This window comes from Calypte anna, chromosome 5 (genome assembly GCF_003957555.1).
Source record: "Calypte anna isolate BGI_N300 chromosome 5, bCalAnn1_v1.p, whole genome shotgun sequence".
NCBI classification, from domain to species: domain Eukaryota; kingdom Metazoa; phylum Chordata; class Aves; order Apodiformes; family Trochilidae; genus Calypte; species Calypte anna.
In genome coordinates, this window is record NC_044250.1 from 8,260,666 (window position 1) to 8,284,647 (window position 23,982).

The 23,982-nt window shown below is 38.3% G+C and overlaps 1 protein-coding gene and 1 long non-coding RNA gene across 2 annotated transcripts in view; one reads left to right on the forward strand and one right to left on the reverse strand.

Moving 5' to 3' along the window:
• LOC103538468 (F-actin-monooxygenase MICAL2) overlaps positions 1 to 2,120 on the reverse strand; it is a 107,049-nt gene extending 104,929 nt beyond the window's left edge. Inside the window, exon 1 of the mRNA XM_030451533.1 lies at positions 2,044 to 2,120. The gene's annotated coding sequence lies outside the window, so the exon portion shown is untranslated. The remainder of the gene's footprint in view (positions 1 to 2,043) is intronic.
• Positions 2,121 to 2,227: 107 nt separating this feature from the next.
• LOC115598396 lies at positions 2,228 to 23,967 on the forward strand. The gene is made up of 3 exons (XR_003987618.1): positions 2,228 to 2,615; positions 12,696 to 12,863; positions 23,501 to 23,967. It is a non-coding gene; the product is annotated as an uncharacterized LOC115598396 (long non-coding RNA).
• Positions 23,968 to 23,982: the final 15 nt, after the last annotated feature.

Sequence of the window (23,982 nt, forward strand, 5' to 3'; positions counted from 1 at the left end):
ATAAAGTAAGTCGAGTGTGCTGGTACCTGGCTGGTAAGTCCAGTCATAAAGCAGCCTCCCAGCACATAAGACATAGAAGAAAGATGGAGAATTTTCACAACCTAAGGCTTTAGCTGAAAAATGTCATTATGCCTGTATTGTACATAGCTGTGTCCATTCACATCAGATGATTTACAGAATATTGATATCTTCTGGCATGCAGTTTGCTGGTGAACCCATCACCACAGCCCTGCCCTATTGCCACCACGGCCTCTACTATCTGCCCGAGGGGGGGAGGCAGCAGCAGCGATAAAGAGGTGAGGCGAGATTCAAGTCAGGGGAGTAAGGTAGGTAATCAGTGCTTGGGCAGCAAGTGTTTACACAGATAAATACAGCACTTGAAGCATTTTGAAAACAGCTTGTATTTTCAACCAGAGAATTGTAAAACTGATATACATTTTTCCAGATTCTAAAGAGGTAAAACATGACAAAAACTAAGACTGAACATAAGTATCAGTCTAAGTAAGACTAAAATCAAGGATGTGTTAGTGAGTCAACATAATTTTAATTCCTAAAACATTTACTGACCTCATAATACACAGAAAAATGTACAGCATCTCTAGAATTAGGAGCAAAAGTTTTCTGAAACTTCAGCATACTACTTAAGAAGTGTATTTTCAGATGCACCCTCCAGAGAGGATAAACTCCACTGTATTTAAATACCCACATAATGCCAAACTAAGCATACATGGACATATACTTATTTCAAGCACTTGTGTAAATGATAACAGACATGAATACCAGCTTGGTTGTTGGATAATCTGCTTTCCACCCATGCAATGTAAGTAGCAACCAATACAGAATGGTGAAATGGGGAAGCACTGTGCCCTCTTTTCTACCAGATCAAGGCACTTCATGAACATCAAGTAGATGCTAATATCCCTTGGAGGCAAGTGTGGCAAGACTTATTAAGCCATTTTAAAGATTAGGACTCTTGAGTCACAGAGAGATTAAGGACTTCCTCAAAACCAACAGCAGAGTCAGAGAAGGGGCAGCTACACTCCAGCAGGGCCTGGCAGCACGAGATTGCACTGCACATCTTATTACAAGGTTTAGAGGCTCTAAGAAAAAAAGAAACAGTAGTACACGCTCATACGAGGTTTCCTGGTCATGCCAACACACCTCAGTTTTGACCCTCAAAGACCATTTTAAGATACAAAAATGTAGTTTGGATTCCACGCTCAAATCGCATTTTGGCTGAAAGTACCAGCAATGTTGCCAATTGTAAACGGTTTCTTAAGTCAACAGAGACCTCCAGATCTTTTCTGATAAACTTGAGGGAGAACTTAAAACTTTTTGATACTGGTTCAATCCTGTAAGCCTAGGGGCAAATAAATCTACAACCACCCGTCTTCAAGGCAACCCACAGCCAACTATCTGAACTCAAGTCACATGCTGAATTTACACATTAAAAACGTAATGAACATGACAAGACAATTACTATCATAGGTTAAGACATACTTCAAAGCACAAAGAAAAACCTAACAGCTGCCATAGTCAATTAGCCCAAAAGGTGAGCAGAGAAGGATGTTAACTCTGATTAACACACTCATTAAGACGCGTCCAAACTAATAGTCCACTTCAGCATTGTAACACATTTGGAAAGCATTCTGCTGCCTTAATCGCTGGCTACTTACGAAGCTTAAGATTTTTTTTTTTCCTGAGTCGCCCTCCGACACGGCGTGACAGCGAGCCCACCGCCTTACCCTCCTGCCTCCGCACCGGCGCTCAGGGGCAGGCGCAGCCTCCTCGGGGAGTGCCCCAGGGCCGGCAGAAGCCCCCATCCTCACAGCCAAGCCCCGCACGCCGGGCACCGGCCGCGCAACCCCACCACCACCCGCGGAGACGAGTGCGGCTCTGGGTGCCCTCACCCAATGAAGGACTCTCCGCACCAGCGGCCCGCGTGGAGCCCCGCTCCCACCGCACCTGCTCCGCCCGCGGGGAGCCCCGCTCCCACCGCACCTGCTCCGCTCGCAGCAGCGCGACCCCCACCCGCGGACCTACCGGCGGCGGCAGTGCCGCTCCGCACGCTGCCCGCGGCTCGGCGCGGCTGGGCTCCGGGCGGGGCGGGGCCGGAGGGCCGGGGCGGGCTGGGGCGGGCCGGCCTCTTCAGCCCCGTGCGAGGCGCCGCCGGGCGCTCCTGCGCTCGGAGCAAGGTGCATTTCCTCGCAGCCCTCGTCGAGGATTTGCTTGTTCGTTTGCTTGTTTGTTTTTTCCCCACGCCCCCTCGTGGATTTTCGCGACAGACCGTGCCCGGTGCCGCAGCCCGGCCCGCTCGCAGCCCCGCTCCGCTGGAGCCAGCGACTCACCTGTGGGCATAGATCCGGCCCGGAGCTGCGTCCCCCGCGGAGGCACCGACGGGGCCGTGAAGAAGCCACCTGTAAAGTGGGGAAGTGGCGTGCGTGTCAGCACATCCGGCAGAGAGTGAAATAAGGAACTCAGAAACGATTTCTTACGTCTGCTGTGGTTCTCTGTTGGAGGAAGATGAGAGGTTGTCATGCATTCAGAAAATGCAAGGAAGGTTTAGAGTAGCGAGCAAATGGAAAAGGACTAGAAAGAAAGTTCAAGATTGGCAGGTAATGTAACAGCACTTATACTACAACTCCTTGATTTTTATCAATAACATCTTGATAACGGTATAAGTGAAGCTTTATGAAGAAAAAAAAAAAAAACAAACATAAAAAAAATTAGGATTCACTTGAACTGCTCCAGGAGGAAGGGTAAAATGCTCCAAAGCTAAGCCTGTCTGCTAACTTAAAGGTTTGATAAAATCTTGGCAGGCCCACTTGTAGGTAACTTAAAACATTCATAACTATTTTGACATGCACTACACAGTCACTGTACCCTGAGTGACCTTGAAGAAGATTGTGGTAGAACAAGGAAGCAGGACCCTAGGCTATGAGCTACTTGACCTTTTTCACACTTCCCTGCTCTGGGACAGATTTAAAGCTGCTCTGAAAAATGTGGAGAGAAAACAAGTGTGAATGTGGCCCTATTTATCCATGCATAGCTGAGTTTAACACAGTCTCTAATGATCCAAGCATTTAACCAACTCTCTAAAATAATTTTGTTGTGGAAAATACCTCTCATTTGGGTTGAAAATTGTCTTCCATCTTGCATCATGCTTGGCTTAATCCAAGTTTTACTCAACCATTATCTTTTGAATGGCAGTACGTTTATCTGCTTATTTAACTTTAGGAGATTAGATGTAGTTTTACCTCCAAGTGATAAAAGCTAGAATCTAGAAATAATGGTGCATATTGTTTCCTTGTTACCTAAAAGACTATCTTCTTCAGCAGCTTTGAAGAAAGCAAGAAAAAGCTGTTGGCAAACCAGAAGTAATCTGTAGTTAGCAAAGGGGGATGTGTGCATGAAAGAAATAATATCTATGATTTGTGCAAAGCCTTCCTACTTTCAGTCCAGCATTGAGAACTATGTGAAAGCAAGATTCCACCACAGAGAACCCAGGAAATATAGTCAGAAAGAATTTGGCCCCTGCTGGAAGATATTCCAGAACTTCCTTCTTTGCAAAAGATGTTCCATCTTGAATAGGAAAGATGCTTACAGCACTCACCTCCCATACATCTCTTCACCCTTACCAGCTCCTCTTCCCTCCACTCCTCTCAAAAGAAGTCTATTAAAACGACCTTCTCTTGCCAAGTCATCCCAAAATTTTTATGCGCCCCCTGTAAAAGGGAGATATGTCAGGGACTCCATGAAGACCACCAGGAACCTTGCTATTCAAATAACTACAATTAGTATGTTTAATGGTTGTCCTTAAATTTACGAGTTTTAAGAATGGCCAAAAGATGAATGTATGGTTCACACTCACTAACCTTAACTATTATCATAACCATCTTTTAAAGTTATGTTTCATTAGATGTTACTTAACCAGAATTAAGAAATTCTTTACTCAGTCACACCTACCTCTTTTCAAAGGACAACGTAACTATGATACAGTCTAATCTTACAGGCTAAGATGAACACATTAGTAAAGACTAGATTAACAAACACTAATCAAGAACCGCAAGTTGAGCATTACATGTGGCTCTCCTGGCTACCCTAGCCCACCCTCCCTTATGTTAAGCATGGGACATACAACCATAAAGGGAAATAGAGACTTTCCTGGGTGCTCTGCAGCCTGCCCTTCCAGTGAAACTAAGTTCCTAACCTACTGTTTTTAACAGTGCAGATGCTTTGTAATTTTTTGTTTGTTTGTTTGGCTGTAGCCTGTTTCTTCCATGCTGAAATTATAGGAAAAAGGAATAAGAATAGCCCTATGAAAAACAATTCAGCCTTATCAACTAGTTTAAAGCCATGCTGCAGGACGTTCATACCCTCACTGTGGGTGATTATGGAAAGCACTCGCTTTCCTGACATGTGCAAGCCTATGTATACAAATTCTTGTAAATGCAATACTATCTAAATATCCAACACAATAAAAGCCCTTCTTGTGGTATTCAAACAACCTGTCTGATATTTTCTCAATAATTGAATAAAAGTTAACTGAACTTTTTTTATATATATATAAAAAAGAGTTGGTCTTGTTGTTGTGTTATAGCCCAGGCCTCAGGGGACTGTGCTGAACTCCATCACCCACTATTCATCATCTTTATGATTTTGAGAAGCCACTCATACATGGTGTATTACCAATTATCTGTAGGGTGAAAAACTTCATTACTTCATGGGGCTTATGAGGGTGAAAACTTGACAATCTCCCACATCATATGAAAGGCCACTATGGGTAGCATAGGTATTTTCCTGCTCTTGGTTTGAAGTTTATCATATTCGCCTCTGGTGAGAATCAGTAGTTAAATACAAATTTTCATATTCTCTTCCTTCAGTAATGCTTTTTGTTTTAAATGAACATATAAAGCCATTCGAGTGATTCTTTTAAAGGAATTTTGCTTTATAGATTGAGTAAAAGAAAACAGATCTAAAGAAAGGAAGTTGAATTCTGTATGTGGGAGCATATAATTTTCCGGGAGCCTAGAATAGCTGGATTTTCTTAACACATGTGCAGGAAATAGCCCTTCCTACCAGATCCTGAATGTATCAGATAATACCCCTGGCATATAATGAAACTGTTCTACTGTGAATTGCCTTCTAAGCAACATTTCTGTTCAAGTCGCTAAACACATTAACAGATTTATGCATCTATTGATGTCTGTTGAGGAGCAGTTCAAAGCACTTTGGTTCATTGACAAATAATGAATATTTAAACTATTCAACTGGATTACTGTCTCAAAAAAAATGGACAGAAGTGCTAACAAAACACACCTACCTAGTTTTCTAGCTCCTCTTCCCACAGCTGACTACAAGTTCATTTGTTAGGGAAGTCTGGGGATGGTCCTTCATCACCCTTCTTTCTTCATATTAGCAGTTTCTCATACACATGCAGTAACAGTAGTAGTGCTTTCCCACACTGGCACAGAACTGCCTGGATTTCTAGCTGTGCTGTGTTGCCTCTGTCCTTCAAGAGGGCAAGATCTAACAAACTATCCCACAGCACACCTGGCCAGTTACACATCCCCAGGTTAGTGACATTAACGCATCTTTCTTCAACACAAATATTCTATTGTTTGGGGGTGGGTTGATAGAGGTGGGCTTTTAAAATTACTTTTTAGGGTTTGGAATGTTTTTCCCCAATATGTGAATATTTTTTCTGATATCTTGACAAAATGAGATAGAGCTAGCGTGGTCTGAGTTACAGAAACAAATCTAGGAAATCTCACACTGTGGGTCACATGTTTGCTGATTAAATTTCCGTGAGGCTAAAATGGATTTTACTGATGTGAAGTTTTTAATAATACACCAAATTCAAGTATAGAATGGTCTCTTGCTCTCAGTATCAAGTGACATTAACTGATTTGTTTCCTAAGACACTTTGATAATTGCAATCTCACAGAGAGTACCCAGCTAGCCAACTTCTTCAAAATCTACATTAATCCAAAAATTCCATCTTTGAAGGCAGATGAGCTTCACAATCTCCAAGACAACTCTCCTTTTAGTAAGGTATAAAATTATAATCCCATGTTTGTTCCTACAGCAGTCACACCTCAGTGTTATTACACTTAATGTAAGGGATAATGTCATCTTTGTCATAGATGAATTTTTAGAAGATTTGTCAGACAATCAAGTAAGGTGGACGTTATGAAATGTATAATAAATCTTTCTTATAAGAAGTTACATGTTCTTTTTTTCTTTTTGTTCTGTCCTTGTTGTAACCAGTCTTTTAGTAAAGATTAAAAGATTTAGTCTGCAGTAGAAGTCTTAATTTTATTAATGCTGAGTGCTCAGTGTCGTAAGGGATTTATTCCGCAGATATTTTAATTTTTCATTTCTGACATTTGGTTTTGTGTGTTCAGATTCAGTTTTGATTCTGCTTTGATTTTCAAGAGTCACTACTCTTGAGAAATTTATGCAAGAGAATATCAAAGGCATAGAGCTACTTCTCCTCTTGAAATAAATGTCAGCATCTCACTGACTTCAGAGAGAAAAGGATCAAGTAATTAAACATTGTTTTGCATGGATTCCAATAGGCTTTAGATCAGGCCTCATTTTCCTACCTTGTAGTTGCAGCTTTGCTGCTTTGGATTCTGCTGACAAATGAGTCTCTGTAAAACTAACCGACCAAGCTCAACAAAACTGATAAGATTTCCTTCCTGCACTGCTGCCCTAACACCTTCCCTGAAAATGTGCCCTGAGTTTGGTCATACTTGATTTCAGCTTAAGACTTTGCAGAGCAAAGTGAAACTTAAATTTCTTTATCCCTTTAGCTGACATATAAAATAACAGACAGTCTTTCAAGCCAAATGATTCCAGGCTGCATACAACTGGTAAATAGATTCTGCTTTGTTAGGGTGCTGAAACATCTGCGTGAGCCAGTAACTGTCAGCTGCTTAAAGGATGTCACATTACAAAATAGCCAGCTAGGTCGCTTCAGATTACACCAGGAGAAAAATATAGTTATCTGTGATAGAAGTGTTGGGGAAATTTAGGGGAAAAAAACACCACAGCAAAACCAACACAAAATACTTGTGTATTTAGCCCACACCTGCATGAAAATAGTTCCTAGAATGTGACTGTCAATGAATAAAGGGAGTCTTCTGAAATACACTAATACAAATTATCCATTCTGTCTGTGTTGTCAGCAAGAACCCGAGACTATTTCTTGTCTGTGGGAAACCTTCTGCCAGAGACAAAGATCATTTTCCCAATGCTTTGATGTTAGCATATTAAATCTTAGTAGAGATTTTGTTTAATTAAATGTTATTTATGTTTTGTGGGTGTCACTGAACAAAGTCTTCCTTCAGTGTCATTAATGGATGAATATTTGAACTAGTGAGGGCCATCATGATAAATCTGAGTGCAGAGGTAATTTCCTTAAAATACCACCAGAGACTTTCTCAGACATCTGAACACTCAGACACGCTTGTGTAGCTCAAGGATGAAACAACAAATCTAATTGCCACACTTCAAGTTTCAGATTTTCATTCTTCCATTTTAAGTTAAACACTTCTAGTTAGTCTCTGCTAGAGGAATTGTTTCTTTAATGAATATGACTCCATATGCATGAGCAAACTCATGTTAGAAGTTTAAAGGTAAATCTTTTCTTTCTCATTCTTCAAGAAGAGGGTACTTTGTTTGGCAATTCCAGAGTTTACTTTGGGAGATCAGAATGACTGATCATTTACTCTTCTGCTTTATGTTGTATTAAAGAAGGGATGATCTCACTTTCCATGCTTTGCAAGAAAGGGATGGTTAGGAAGAAGATGTAGTTGTGGGGGTTTTTTAAGTTATCTAACACAAAGGTTTCTAACTTGTTCTATAGAGATAACAGAGAACAATCAACAACTGCTCTGTATCAGTTTTGTCTGTTGTACATTATTGTATGTCTTGACAGAAATAAATAAATGATGTATTCAAACCCACTTTGTTTAAAAAATAATGTTGCTAAGAAACAAGTTATGCATGTTTAATGCCATTTACAATCAGCATTTATATAAAAACATGAAACAGTCATCATGCACTTGGAGACTGTTACAGTGCAACTAAAATGCAAACTGGTAGCCTGGGCAAAGAAGAAATGTGAATTTTACTGTCATGTCATAATTAAGACTCTGGCCAATGTAATTACAACTTCTATAAAGTTCCTTCCATGTTCTGGATTCCATAGGAAATGTCAATTAATGTCACTGACCTTTTACATTTTTAGATTTACTCCTTCTTCAAGATGCAGATTTCCAAAGAATACTGCCAATAAGAGTGGGATAGCTAATGATCTATAAGTTCCACAGAAATGTTGCATGTTATGGTAATATATAGTTCAGCAAGAAAAGTATTGATGCATATACAAATTTGGTAGGTTTGCATTTAAGTTCAATTTATATGTGTTACAAATATTTGCATATGTAAACTTCATTCAAAAATACTCAGTTGTCATGGTTCGTGAGGTATGCAGCAATGCTCAGTGAAATAGGTATATTGATGGTTTTTATTACTATGCTTACTGGTAAGAAAGAAAATTTCATCCAACCTCCTACCTTTCACTTGAGTCAATCCTATGGTAATTTCAAATAATAACCAACTTTTCTTCTCACCACTCTCAACTGTAAAAAAAAGAGCAAGACAACTGCTGAAAGCAAAGATTCTGCAATCCTTACCAAAGGCTAAATAGCACAGCAACACAACTGTTAAGGTTATTCATGACATTGATAGCTTACCTACAGTACTGATGCACAAAGACTTTCTCCTAAACCTTGTGCTATGAATTTGTGAGTTATATGTCTCTAGTCACTACATTAACTTTAGGAAAATTATCCTCAAAACACTGGACTTCTGCTGGGTAAAAATTACAACAGTGTTCTCAACCTGCTACTCAGGAATATGTTCTTGAAAGTTTAATTACTTCTTAACTACCCAGTGAAACTTTGTTATTTTAAAATTTTATATCCAGCTACAGCTGTACTGATGATTTCTCTTTCTTATCTGATCACAGTAATAATAAAAAAAGCAGCTTATTCCTGCTTCCACTCTTTCATCCCTGGTTTCTTAAATGAGGCCTAAAGCCATTTACCTCTTTGTTTGATGATAATTACATTGTTCAAACTTAGTCAACTTCAGTTTTCCCAGTTAAACTGGCCTCCTTCCAGCATTGTCAGTTTTTCATAAACTTATAGTGAAGAACTCAGCCTTACATAACACCTCCTCTCCCAGAGGAGCTGAGCAGTGCCATACAGACACAGACCATGCACAGACATCAGTGCTACCAGAACCCATCTGACAAATTCAAAGTAGCTCAGGAGGACATAACTCTCATCACCCCTTATGAGAAGGAAAGCAAGTTCTATAGCCCACCTGGCACAGCTGAAATTTTACAGCAAGCATTTGACAGGGTGAGAAACCGTGTAATGGGGATGTGGTCATTCTCCTCCCTGCCATAAGCTTTGGAGATTTCAAAGTTTTTGCAGGTAATTCAGCCCCTGCTGCTGCCTCTGGGAGGACCAGCTCCACAGCACATTTCCTCCCCCTGACTGGTGCTTGACATAGGTGCCTCCTCATGAATTGCCTCCAATGTATCAGGGTAACACTAAAGCTTGTTGAACAGCCTCTCTTCTTTGCTTGGAGTTTCTTTATATGATCCCACTGGATCACAGCACAAGCAATATTGTTCCTGATAACCTGTAAAATATTTTTATGAACTCCCTAATTTAGTATTTAAACATGTCATGTTAGCAACCTTAAACAAGCAAATGTAGATTAAAGAGAGACCTTTTCAGAGTCGCACCATCTGCCATTAGCTTTCCCGTCTCAGTGCCAACATTAAAAAAAAGGTTATTCTTTAATTAAAACAAAACAAAACAAAAACCAAGCCCTGTACATCAGCGAATTTGTCAACAGGGCAGTTGGCACTCTTCCACCCTTCCTGCTAGTGCATACCGAGAGTTTGAAAGATCAGCTTTCAGCTGGTGAGCCTGAACACACAGAGCAAAACTACTTTGAACTCTGGTAACAGCAGCACTTGGGGAGAAAACAAAGCCTGGGCACAAGCGCATTTCACAACAGCTGAAATAGACTCCTAACAACTGCCACATTCCAAGAGGAAATCCCGTTGAGCAGAAACTTAGTCCATCACCTTGTATGATGACCCCATATTGTTCACAGAACTGGCATTTCTTTCAAGATCCTGTCATTGGTTATTTACAATTCCTACACAAGATTGACAGGTGAAACTCAGCACAATTGAAAAGTCTTCCTTTGCTATTTAATCTTCATGATTTGAAAGCACTTCTTCCTGTACGTGAAGTGCTTCTTTTAGCTCTATCACACCCTTACAATTTCTTAATGAGGGGGCATTATGCTGCTTTTTCAAAATATGCATCTGGCAGCTCTTTGCAGCCCTTTATATCCATGCTGGGTGCCACCCCCTTATCAGCTGATTGGCCTCACCTGAGACCATCACGCATTCACTGACACACTGTTTAACAATGTGTAAGCTAAAGACTAAAAGGTATTTTCAGTATTAAACAAGTCAGTTTGAAATATCTTCACAAGCTTCAAGTGGCTTCTCCTTCTACAGCAGTGCACTACTTCCTGATCATCTAGACATCACTGTCTGGCTTTCAACTGTCACCCACACAGCCAACTATTTGCTATCAGGCAGTAAACAAAAGTTTAGATATACACGGATAACTCCTATTAAATTTCTATCAAGTACAGTCTCTATCTAACAGGCTGTTTTGCAGAACTGTTTATTGTCAAACTTCACAGATGAAATTTCCTTATTAAAAAAAATTGTACATTTCAAGCAGACTTCCGGATTTATGTAGTATAATTAAATGGGTGGTTTCCTTCATGAGACCTGCCCCTTCTCTTATCATTCACTCCAGACAGGGACAAAGTAAGATTTATTACTTTTTAGCAGCATTTTTATCCAACATGCACATTTCACTGTGCAGTCATGGAAAGAAAGCTTGTACGTACTTTTTATTTCACAGTATACCCAGATATTGGAAACTTGCCCACTCTTGCCTTCTGTTTTGCTTAAAACATTAGTCTACAAAGCATCAATAAGCATCTTAAACTAAACTAATGTCTGTATGTCATTATTTATAGCAGTGTAGGCACTTGCTCAGAGGCAAAAGAACCCATAACACTGCTGCCTTTCACTGTTATTTACATTTAGCTTTTTTTTTTCTTAACGAGGGCTTTTCTACAGCACTTTTTTTGTTTCAGGTTGTAGTTCAGCCTGCCCTTGGTGCTGTACAGAGCACCATTTCATCCTATCAGCAGAAGAAGGTCAGCTGAGAACAAGAGGTTGGAGCATCTCCCAGGGCCTGGCGGGGCTGTATTGCTAGCACTTTTGTGGGCAAATATGCAAAATTTAATGAAATCAGTGGAAAGACTCCCACTGGATCTGATTAGCTTCATTAGAAATTAGGGAAGTTTGCTTTGAGCAACCTGATTTGGTGGAAGGTGTCCCTGCCCATGGCAGGGGGTTGAAACTACATGATCTTTAAGGCCCTTCCAACTTAAATGATTCTATGATTCTATGAAATGTGGGAGTAGCTGTTATCCTGCCTTTCCAGAAGAACAAACTGAAGAAAAAGCACAGTCCTAGGGAAATGGTAGGAAAAGTTATCTAAAATTATTGTAATTTACCAGTGGCAGAAGCAGTATTAACAGAAATTTCTAAAACTCCTTGCTTTCTCTGTATGTATGATATATACGTATCATATCACAAAACACAGAGAACAGGAAGTGCACAACAAGATATCGTCACTTTAACATGGGTAAGTTTAAAGAAATATGCATTCTTGGAATCAAAAGTATAAGCCTTGAAAACAAGAGAGCAGTTACCAAGGCAGCTTATTTTGAAGCTTAAAAGTAATTACTGTTCCTATGCATTCACGTAAGATTAAAATGTAGAGAAAGAACATTAAGTAATTATAGTTAGGGGGGGGTGTTGGCTTGGAGGTTTGTTTGTTTTTGGTTTTTTTTAAGAAATTAAGTTTACCATAAAAAATATTGGGCTTGTACAACAGACAACATCTGTGCAGTCATATATCAATAGAATCTGCTCTCTGAGTAATGATTTTCCCTCAAAACATTTTCTATTTATAAACCCCCTTAAGCCTTTGCAGTATGTTTCCTGTTCAGACATACTACTTCGTCACCAGAAAATGACTCAGCCAATCAGTCCAGGCCCTTCCCAAATGCAGGATTCAAAACTAGTGAGAAAATTATGAACAAGCTTAAATCTTGACTGATGCATCAAAATACTGTTTAAGCTGATTTTTTTTTCCTAGATAAGGAATATATTAGATATTGTTCACCTAGTCATTGGAACCACTTAGGCACTTGTTCAGCAAGAATAAGAGTATTTTCCTCATTCATTCACTCTGAAATGCTTTCTATTTCTGTAATTAATCTACCACAGTATTATATTTCAAAAGCAAACTAGCTTATGACCAAGATTTGAAATATGGATAACTCTCTTGATGCTCCTCTTTAGTCTGGAGTAGGCCTTGTTATGGAGAAATGCTTGATATTTTTAGCTTTCATAAGAAACTATCTTGCAAACAAAAATACATAACTGGCTAAAATTGACATTTTCAACTTACGCATTTACTAACTCACTGCTCTTTTTTCAGGTCTAGAATACTAGGCAATATTAGAGATCTTGTTACTGTTTCTATGCACCAAAATACTCCAAAAGAATGCTGCTTAAATATTCATCTGCAAAATACGAGAGATAGAACTGGAATGCAGAGGATGAACAATCTCAGTTCTCCTTTCAAGAGCAGACTCAGAACCAAAAAGTAAGAATGGAATTTTATCCTGAAACTAGCTACTTCCTAACTACTATTTGCATGATTCATCATGGAAACAACCACAGCATTTCCTTCACAGTCTACAGCAAAAGAAGAGCATTAAAAGATTTTCCTTTTGTTCAGATGAAAAAGCCTCAAATTTCTAGCATTTCAGCTAGACAGCCCCACCTGTATGTGTTGTCCTAACTTGTATGCACCAACAAGACCCTGAAGTATTCCTGACCCTTTGGAATATCCTGAGGGACACAGTAACACCTTAGAAATAGTACCACAGAAATAATAGTATTTTGCATTGCAAAGAACAGGGTTTTTTTATTTTGAGAACCCTTCAGTCTTACCCTTTTATACTGCTGTGAATGTTGTAGCTTAAGGACACAAACACTCACAGTGCAAGCCACAGGCCAGTCTGAAAATGGAACTGACATATTTTTACACCTCATCACAGCTTATAGTCCACCCACCAAACAGTCGCCTCTATTATTTTCAGTTGCAGCTAGGGAGAAGGAAGCTACGTAGATTACACTGAAGTAACACAATTTATTCAAAATCTCTATCAGATAACAGCTTCATTTCTGTTACGGTTTCAGGTACTTCCCAATTCTGAGGCAGGAATTCATAATCACAGTTTATGAGACCTTGAACTGTTAAGCAGAATAATACCTATAATATTAAGAATAGTACCGATATCCACAGCAAGAAAATTAGCCTCATTTGATATTTATTTAAATTTTTTATCAGAGACAATATTAATCTCAAAGGTTTCTTTCAAGCATACTTCTAAAGCAGGTTGAAATTGACAGAGGAACATGTTCAATAGCTACACAAGAGAGGGCTTTTGAAATAAAGCCTATTGCATATTAACTAAGCTATATTTATATTATAAGTCTTAATATGCCAATTATGGGTATATGCATGGCAGTCTATGCCTCCATCCTGAACTGACCTGATTCCATGCCAGAAGTGGTGAGAAAAATAAGCATGTTCTATCATCTGATAGACAATGTCATTCTGATAAATGTCCGAGGTCACATTCCAGTGCTATCATTGCTGTCCTTTCATTCTCTCACTTTCACAGCCAGCAGTTCAGCAAAGTGATTCAAAAGCAGCGGGAAAATCTCCAGGCATAACTACCATAGAAAGATTAGGAAAAAGAAAAAATCAAAACACTAGAATGGGTTCAGCCACAAATGCAGCTTCAAATGCATCAACATTTATTTCTACTACAAGTTTTGTTCAAAGTATCTACCTTTCTACATGTCGACAGGCTTACTGTGTGTTCAGGATAGAAAACTGACAGAAGTTGTGAGCAATTAACTAGCACTTATGAAAGGTTTGTATATCTCAGTATCTGCAAAATGCCATGATTTCTCCCATCTCTGAATGGTATTTCAGGTTCCACATTTCTCTGCCTGTAATATCAGGTGATATTATCATGGTAATAATGAAGCTGCTGTCAACACTGCAAAATCTAGACATGCTTTTCTAAGTCTTTGCTGTTAATAAGGAAAAAAAAAGCTTCTCAGGTAAGATATGCCTACCTTTCCTCTTCTGTATGAGCCAAAGTTCTTTCAACTGGTCCTATAGGGGACAAGGTAACCTTGACTTCTCCCAAAAAATAAACAATTTTAGAGCTCTACCTTATGCCTATATCAACTGGGAGAGGAAAAAGAGATGGGTCTGCAATGTCACCGTAAGTTTTCCTGTGGACTGAGGGAAAGTACATATGACCTTGCCCTATAGCTGCAAGAAGCATTGATTTAAAATTTTGTTTTAAAATAGATCTGGACAGCTGCCTAAGTCTGAATACCTGTGGCTGTATTCTGCTACAGAGGGGAAAGAGATAAAGAAGAAGGAAAGACAAGGGAAAGAGTGAGGAAATTGGACTGAAAAAAACCAACATGTGAAGACAGGTTCAAAAAGAGAAACTGTCACACTCCATCTCATTTAAAGTTACCAGGAAATAAGGTTTTGAAAATACATGTAAATTAGTAAAAGTATAACTAAACTGTTCAACAGTGCAAATTTATTTAAACATTAATTATGGAAATGCAATTTTTAGATTAGATGGAGTAGAACAAGATGTATACAGTACAGAACAAACAAATAAACTTACACTGTTTACTTCTGAGTATTACTCTGAAGTATTACTTTTGAGGCCCTGGTTTATATTGTGTTCTCAAACAGCTCCTTCATCCTCTTCTATGGGGGGTAACATGTTTAGTTTCTCCTTTCCATCTTTCCTCTACTCTGATATGGTAAGTGGGTGCAAAGAGCAAACCTGCTAGAATTCAGCTTGGTCATATCCCATCCAAAGGTAATTCAGGCTATCTTTCCAGGGAGGTAACAAAAGTAAGTTTCATCAAGACAAGGCAAGTAGATTCACAAGATACACAACAAAATGCTATTGAAATACGTAGTGTCAGACAGAATAAAACTAAACACTCACCAAGGAGTAATTTATAAGTTGGCCTGTGGTTAATAAATGCTCAATAAGCAAGAATCTGTCAGTTATACCAGAAAGAGTTCCAAAAAGAAGCATCACCACCACATACTCAGAGGCTCTTACTTCGGTAATAAACTGGGAAACATGTCACCAGAGGCTGCTGATTTACTTAGGAGGGAGAGGAGACTTCCCAAAGTGACAAGTCAGATTAAAATTCTTCCCTAACATGTCCCTAGAATAGTCTCACTAGCCTCAGAGGGAACTCCATTTCTGAACCTGAAGAGATGCAGCATGAGTACATTTTTGCACATACAGAAAGTCCACAACACTAACACCCATTTAACTTCATCACACTTCCACTGTCTTCAGTGGTGCAAGATCAGATCAGTACCTGGATAAGGAAATAACGTTATTCCCTACAAATTATAACTCTTACTTCTTTCTTCTGCACACCAAATAAGATTTTTCCAAGAACTAGCTTTCCTCAGAATAAAAAAACCTGCTGCTGCAGGTTATTTGTGGCTTGAATGTATCTAGTTTCTGATTCCAAATTTAGGATGTTTCATCTGCTGGATTACAGAACTGACAGTTGCCTTTACTTGTGGGATATGATAAAGGCTAACTCTTGGATAAAACAAATAAATTAGCCTTTGTTAGTCTCTTCCTCCATAAGCAATAGTTGTTAATATTCAAACATGTATTATTTAGTGATCATGCCTGATCAGACTATTCAGTTCAGTTTTTGTAAGTGACAAAGTTATGAGCATTTTCCATGATGATGCTGATAAAAACATGACATTTCACCAGAGCAAGAACAAAATATTGGAGGTAACATGAATAATTCAAACTAACTAATCTTCTCTCATAACCACTTTTTTTCAGCCAACTACTTTACTAGCTATGTAATACTGCATTTCTCTCTTTTTTTTTTTTAATCTCAATGTCTAATGTCCTTAGGATGGTTCAGTCATATATTACATCAAAATAGATAAGGTTATTGCCCATGCTTACAAAGGCACAGTACATGTCCACTGCCAAGCTCTCCCATCCACAGAACTATGACAGCAGGTATGAAGTATGTCACCATCAATTATTTGTTTTCTTATAGCAACCCATCTCAGATCTTGTTTTATTTTGCCTCACAAAGTCTCAGGATAAGTGCTCTGAAGTTCCAGTTTAAATATTGGTACATCATCTGTTTTTAGTCCATTAAATCCTAAAATTTGGCAAAAATGCTTCTTGATCAAAAAATTCTTTAACACAGCAGCTATTTTCTGTGAATTATTAGGCTACAATCAAAACTTTAAACATATACAACAAATTAAAAGCAGACATCAAGGACACAATGCAAAAAATCAATAACAGAATAAAGTGACTTGAAAGTTTAAAAGGATTGTAAAGTTCTGCTCATGATATATTAACTCTAACAAAATATTTTAATAGCAGTGCCTGGGCAGGAAGTTTGGCAGGAATCACAGGAATCCAGTCCATAGTAAATAAAGGTGCGGGCAAGTTTCAAAACATTTTTGGTGGTGACAGGGTCAAAGTCTAGTGCTCTTCTAGAAATGGTAAAAAATGCTTGAAATACTGTTCTCGAATGGAAAGATTCAAAAATAACACAACAGCCTAAATATGAAAGGGTACAGTAGCTGAAATGTAATTCCAAATAAAGAAAACAAAAATTCAGTAAATTTAGTAAGTGTTTATGTTTAGAAGGCCTTAGTGCTGGCTTTTTTTCTGGTAATGAGTTGTTGCCAATCTTCTTCCTTTGAAAGATAAATAGCGTCAAACAGGAAGGTTTTTGGTCATGAGGAACAAGCACAAAACCAGCCAAGACTTAGCAAGAAAAGATAGTGAAAGGCTACACAGGATCCTACACAGGAGCTGTGCAAGGGGTTAAAACTTGGTATTGTGGATTTCTATGGAAGAGTTAGATCAATCAGAAGAAACTATTTCATTCACTAAGTTGATGCTCTTGATTCTCAGTAAGAAAGTACATCCAGGTTTATACAGGCCCATTCACCCTAGGGCAAACAAACATGACCCTAAAATCAGGGGAAAATCAGAACAGAAAGCATGGCAAATAACTGACTTTGAAAAGTCACAGCAATATTTCGTCTTTTATGACTTATTTAAATATTACATTGACTTGCAGTTAGTATTCTGAAGGCTTTTTCCAAGTTGGGCTGTGTTCTTGTCCCACTGATAGATTTAATTTCTATACTTTCTCTATACAGAATGTCTGAGGGGGTTAGAAGTCACTTCAGTAACTCTCATAGGAGATGATGATTCATCTCAGTAAGTGTTCTTGTCTCAAACACTGCTGACCAACATGCCAGAATTAGTAATGCATATTGAACAAAATTCAGCTTGTGAAGGAAACCATTTGTAAAACAAACAAAACAGCTGTGATTACATGCGTGACAGGACGTAATTTTTTCTCTATGAAGCAACAGAACATACCTGTGTCAGCTGGAGATCCTAAATTTAAACCAAGCACCATCAGGTTTCAGATATACACCAAAACCACCTGTATCTCGAGCTATTGGGGCTTTTGGATCTGTAGAAAGGAAGAAAGGTGCTTATGGAGAGCAGATGCACTAAGACTTAACATCAGTTCCTGTCTGCGTAAAATTTGGCTGCTTCTTCTTCTCTCATCTTCAACAGGATGTGAAAGTATTTAGAAATATTTCTTCTGTGTGAGGAAGATCTTACTCATGTGATTACTGAGTTAGTAATACAGATTAATAATTGTAAAGTGCTTTGAAATCCTGAGATGAAAGACATTATGCAAGAATGATGATTTTATACCATTTAATATCAGATTGTTCATGATGATATCACATAATGAGAAAGGAAGTATTTTTAATCTAGACACTCACATGTGGTAAGGGAACTTGTATCCTGGCTACAACAAATTCTCCATGTCCATGTGGCATAGCTGCGTCACAGACCCTTACCCTCACAAAACAGTAGTTAATACTTTTTTCTTTTTTTTTTTTCCCTTTAGCATTCTTAAGCAAAATTAAGGTGTGTTTGTGATGGATTCAGAGCTGCTTAGATGGAATGACCATATAACATACAATAACAGAACTATCATCACGTCAAACAAAACGACATGATTTCTTTAGTTCTGGTGTAAATTGCAAACCTTATGTGAAAAAAGTAAATACTTTCTTTTTTTTTTTTTTTTGTACATGAAGTCTTCCAGTCTAGCATGTTGCCTGCTTTTATTGGACCTCTCGCTCTTCTGGTTAATTAGTGTATTTCTCATATGCATAAAAAAGATGCAGCACAAATGTATTTTTTTTGCCTAGTTTTTCATCATCTTGTTAACATTTCAGCAATACTCCAAAGACACTCAGGACACCCATCGTATGTCATATATCCTGCCAGGTGGTAAAAGAAAAGCATGCCAAATCTCTCCCTGTATAATTTCGCCAGACCTGCCTGCCACACCTGTAAAATAAATTGAATTTTCTCCTGACACAGGGAAGGCAGAGAAGTAAAATGAAAGGACATAAATGGATGGAGGACAAGAGAACATTCCAGCATATTTCTGTACCAGCAATGGAGAAAGAACTAACTAACTAAATGGAAGAAATACTTATGTTTTCTTCCTTTATTTTTCACAAAAGTGTAATATATACAAGCTGCTGAAGTGCTATAAAGTTTAATTGTACTTCTGCAATCCTCCAGTCTCTAAAAGATAGGCTTAGTCTCCTGGAGGCCTCTGGGTATGGCAGAGTCCCTGGGACAGGACTATGGCTGCCTGGCTAAGTAATGCCTCAAGTCAACTGCTGCAGGTAACCCGCTCCTCTCAGACAGTAACTAGCAAAAACTTTACATTTTTCCATGACATAACTTCACACATTACGTAAGTAAATATCTCTCTCTGTGTGTAGCCACATAGAGGAAATATTTACCGTAAAAAGCATTTGGATTATGAAATCATAAATAATTGAAGGCTACTGGAGCCTACTGTGAACCATCAGAGTTATGCCAGCCTAAGTATGGTGAGATACACTGTGCTCTGGAAGTGTCATTTCTAGAATACTGAACTGTGCTTTAAGGAAAACTGTATCTTCAGCAAGCACTAGCAGCATCTTAATCCCTTTAGTGTGGCTCTGATACACTGATCACCAAAATCTAGGGCAGGCCTCTGAAGTAGTTGGATCAGGCTCTAATACTCCTTTAGATCGTAATCCTACAAAGATTTAACATTTACAAACAACTTTATCATGTGAGTAGTTAAATGGAGGAGTAGTTGGAGGATCAGGGTCAGAACATTCAGCAAATTCCAGCTTTGGTTTATCTATCAAGGATACAGGAGAAAAAAGTTGTGTGGGTTCTGATAGAACCTTATTCTTAGGAATATGTAGCATTTGAGGACTTGCATATCAGCTTAAATTCAACCACAACTATTCAGTCCTATCAGCTTCGAAGGATTTTAATCACCATGCAAAGCCAAGTAAATCTGCAAAAGATGGACTGTTACAGCTCAGGTCTCTTTTTTCTGACACAAATACTCTGCCCTCTACCCAATGCCACCCCTGTTTCTAAGCTTCCTTCGTTTTTTTTTTTAACCTTCATCCTCTAAACAGGGTACCTACCTGGATACCTCAGAGTGCAAATGCTGTGAGGCTTCTACCTGTAACAACAACAACCTAGAAAAGGTTAAATGTAAGAGGGGGGAAAGAGAGAAGCTCCTCTCAAATTTAAAAGCTAAGCAACAAGTGTTTATAGCCCTCAGCTGAGCTAGGCTATTCTGCTCTTGCCACCTCAAGCTGGCTGTGGATTTGGCACTGGAAAGCAAAAAGTGAAGCACTGGAAGTTTAATTTGAAGTAAAATAGTTGCATTTCTTAAGTTTTGTATGTTTTGCAGGGGGGGAATAAGAAACTGAGCAGCAAATGAGTTGTTGAACCAAAATATTTTCTAAAACATCAGGCAGACTACGGCTGTGTCAGGTGAGAAGGATTTTTTGGTCACTGTGAGGTTTGATATTAGATAAGTAAAAATATTATTGAATTCACCATGAGCGTTTCTGCCTGGGGATCTGCTACAGCCCTGCTGTGTTTGGCATTTGTCATTAGAAGTCTTTTCCCTGTTGCTTGCACATAGTCTCTCACAGAGATAGAATCATAATATCTCAGGGATAAACACCTCAGAAAAATGAAAAGTGTCCTGGGAATAAGAGGAAGAAAACAACTATTTGGGCCTGGCATCTCAGTTACTTCATGTATACATTAATTTTATAATGCCAGTTTTTGCATTTGTTTTTTTACTTTTTCATTATGAAGAAAAAGACCAGAAAAAACCCACTAGTGATTATTGCTGTTTTTGTAGATCAGTGTACAATTAATATACAGATCCTATTGAAAGGAAAAGTGGGCAAGACCACAGTTTGAATGGTAAATTCAGAAATTCTTGCCTATCTGAAAGTTATGTGTAAGTATTCAAATACTTGAACAGGTATTACAGGTATAAAGTAACAATCTTTAACATGTTACCAGGAATCTAATTTTGTGTGTAGCCTGTCCTTAACTTCTAAAATAAAACCATTTTATAAAACACATGTAAAAATACTTTCACTGGTAATAGAAACATTTGGTATGAACTCTTCTTCAGAAGTTATCACTTCCTATTATCCTTTATAATTAATTTCTAATCGTGGCATTATGGGTTGACCCTGTTTATAGGCTGCAGTGATATGATGGCTGTAAAACTGAGGTTATGAAATGCAAACTATTTTACAACTGCATGACCCTGCTATCAGAGAGTAGCTTTCACAGCAAATTCACAGTTAAATATGTTTTCTGTGTTTGTATATTGATTTCACTCCTTTTAAACAAGCAGAATTCTCTATCATTACACAAGGTCTGCTGCAAAGTTCAAGGTTTTGAACAAACCTTTGCTTAAAAGTAATTTATTAAAAGCAGTCATCCTAACATTTCGGAAAGCTACGCAAGTCATAAGTACAGTAGTAGAAAATATAGAAAAGTAGTCATAATAATAACTGTCATTTCTATATGACATTGTTAGAGTTCCTCAGGGTGCTACATGGTCTCAAATCCCTGCAGATTGAAGGCCTATAGTAGTCTTTTTCCAATATTTAAAAAAATATCCTAAAAATTAGTTGGTACAAAGCAGATCATGATACTAATTAAAGTTCCTTTCTATACTATCTGACTGAAGAACCAAAGAAGATGCTAACAATATTTACTGCAGTAAACATTGTGTCAATTAGATTAGGACAGAAAACTTGAATGCTTACTTATTTGGTTAAAATAAAAGTGACAGGGTTCAAAAATAGGTTTATGCTTCTAAGCAGGGTAAGAAAAGAAAAAACATCCAAAAAGCCCTGAAAGTTGAGGGGTTTTTACAACTCTATTTCTAATAACAAATTTTATCTTATAAAAGTTCTTAAAATCCCATTTCTTCTAGTCATTCCTTGAAATACAATGCTCAGTGTAGGAACTAAAGCCATACCCATTAAGTAGGTCAGATATTCCTGGCTTAGAAAAACTCCTAAGTAGGATATCATTTGACCAGCCCATAAAAATAGATTTCATTTTTATAATAGCTGGCTAAATTATTAGTCATATTTCTGGGTGTGTTGAAAACTATCATGTGCCTAAGACAGTACAGTGTCTAAACAGTCATTAAATTCCTAAGCCAAATTTCTCCAGTACAGAAATCCTGTCCTGTGGCTCATTTGCAAATAAACAACCACGTATGAAATATCAGCAGTCACAAGCATCCTAAAGTCGTGGATCAGATCCACCAGTGAGAAGTTTATCCACAATAAATAAACTTTTGATTTTCACATCCAACTGAACAAGTGCTTTTCTACAACCACAAGAGCTTGATATGTAACCTATTTTCATGTTTATTTTAAGGAAAAAATAATCCAGAAGCCGGAACTCAGCAAAAACCACCAAAAATCATGACACTCATGATATTGTGAAATGAACTGATGAGACATATGGAAAATTTAAATGATACATGACATTTAAAAAGCTGCTTATTTAGTTTCATCATGGCATGTCAAATCCAACAATTTTAGCATGCATGATAAAAGGGCTCTTTTATCAAAAGGAATTAAGGTAAAACAGGCAGGCTAAAAACCAGAGTCCTTAGAGATCAAAAGGAAAAAGAAAACAGTGTTCTTGCCTGCAGGAAAAGAAAAAACTCATTTAATTAAACACTCAGGAAAAAAGGCAGCATGTACATAGCTTGAGACATTCCTTCAACAGTACAATTTATTCTCTTGGTTTCATCAAATGGCAGATGACTGTGCATACACATAAGGACACTCAGCTACATTCTGGTTTTAGTTATAATCACGCAACCCAGGCATGAACAACTAGAACTTGTGATTGCTTTTATACCTGCATTCAAACACGTTCTTATTTAAGTGGATGTAAAAGAGGTCAGCATTTGTCACATATTTCTTCCATTGCTGCATCTCAAGCCATTCTTGTAAGACAAACTAAAGGTAGTATGGACACAAGAGCAGCTGATGCTGTGGTGATTTTAAATAGGCTCCTGCTTCCCTGAAGAAATGTTGTAAACATATGCATTAACTGCTCAGACAGTACAAACAGGCTGTAGTCCAGCTCTGTCCTCCCATGAAATCTCCATTTACTACAGCAGGGTTTCAGAAGAGTAACTGGGGACAGAGTGCAGCCATTGTGTTTCAAACATTTGCAGAATGATTGAATATAATTCTTTGAGGAGGATAAATTTTTTTCTTAATGAATCTGAGTAAATCATTAGCCTCCAGAATTGCACAGGGAGTAAATACTTCAGGAGTTTTCATTAGGTATACTTTAGCACAGCAGAAAAACACAGACAAAGTCATACTTTTTGGACAGGTGATCTTAGAACAGAGACAACTGTTCCTCTAATATTTCTACTGCAGTGTATTTTAAAAATCACAATGACTGATTTTTTTGTACCAGAGACTAGACACAAAATATTTCTTGACAATATAATTAACATTCCTTCTCAAATCATGATTTTACCATAAACATGCATATTGAAGTTTCTTCATCCCTGGAAATAAATTAAGGGATTATTTTGATAAGTGGAAATTTGGGGAAGTGGAAATCTTCAGCAGATGCCATTGGAACCAAGTTCTACTCAGTGTTCACTCAGCATTTACTTGCTTTCTTTTAGTTAGACCTGAACATTACGCTCTGGAAAACATCTGTCACAGTGCCTGGATTAATTTTATTGGGCACAAGTCCACCAGTTCTTGAGGCTGAATGAAGGAAGAATGATTTGCTTGTGCTATTTTCCATGTGCCTTTCTCTGCCTGACTCACCCTTCTGATACTTTCTGTGCCCCAACTGGTCATACTCGCACTCTGCCATCTGCTCAGCCTATCTCAGCAAACCCCATGTCTTGTGCAAGCAGCAAGCTGTTGCAAGATCTCAGGGGGAAGCAGGAGGCCCATGATGACAGAGGGCACCTTCCAGAACAGGGGAAAACACTTCCTAAAATAACCACATCTGTGACTCTGTTGTAAAAGCTGGCTTTCCTAGGGTTCTCATTGCCTCCTGCCTACCAGCCTGAGCCTTTAAAATCAGCACCAACTTACATGACAGGGAGCCACTAGAAAGCAAGCCCTTCAGGTTGGCACTCCCTTTCCCCTGCTT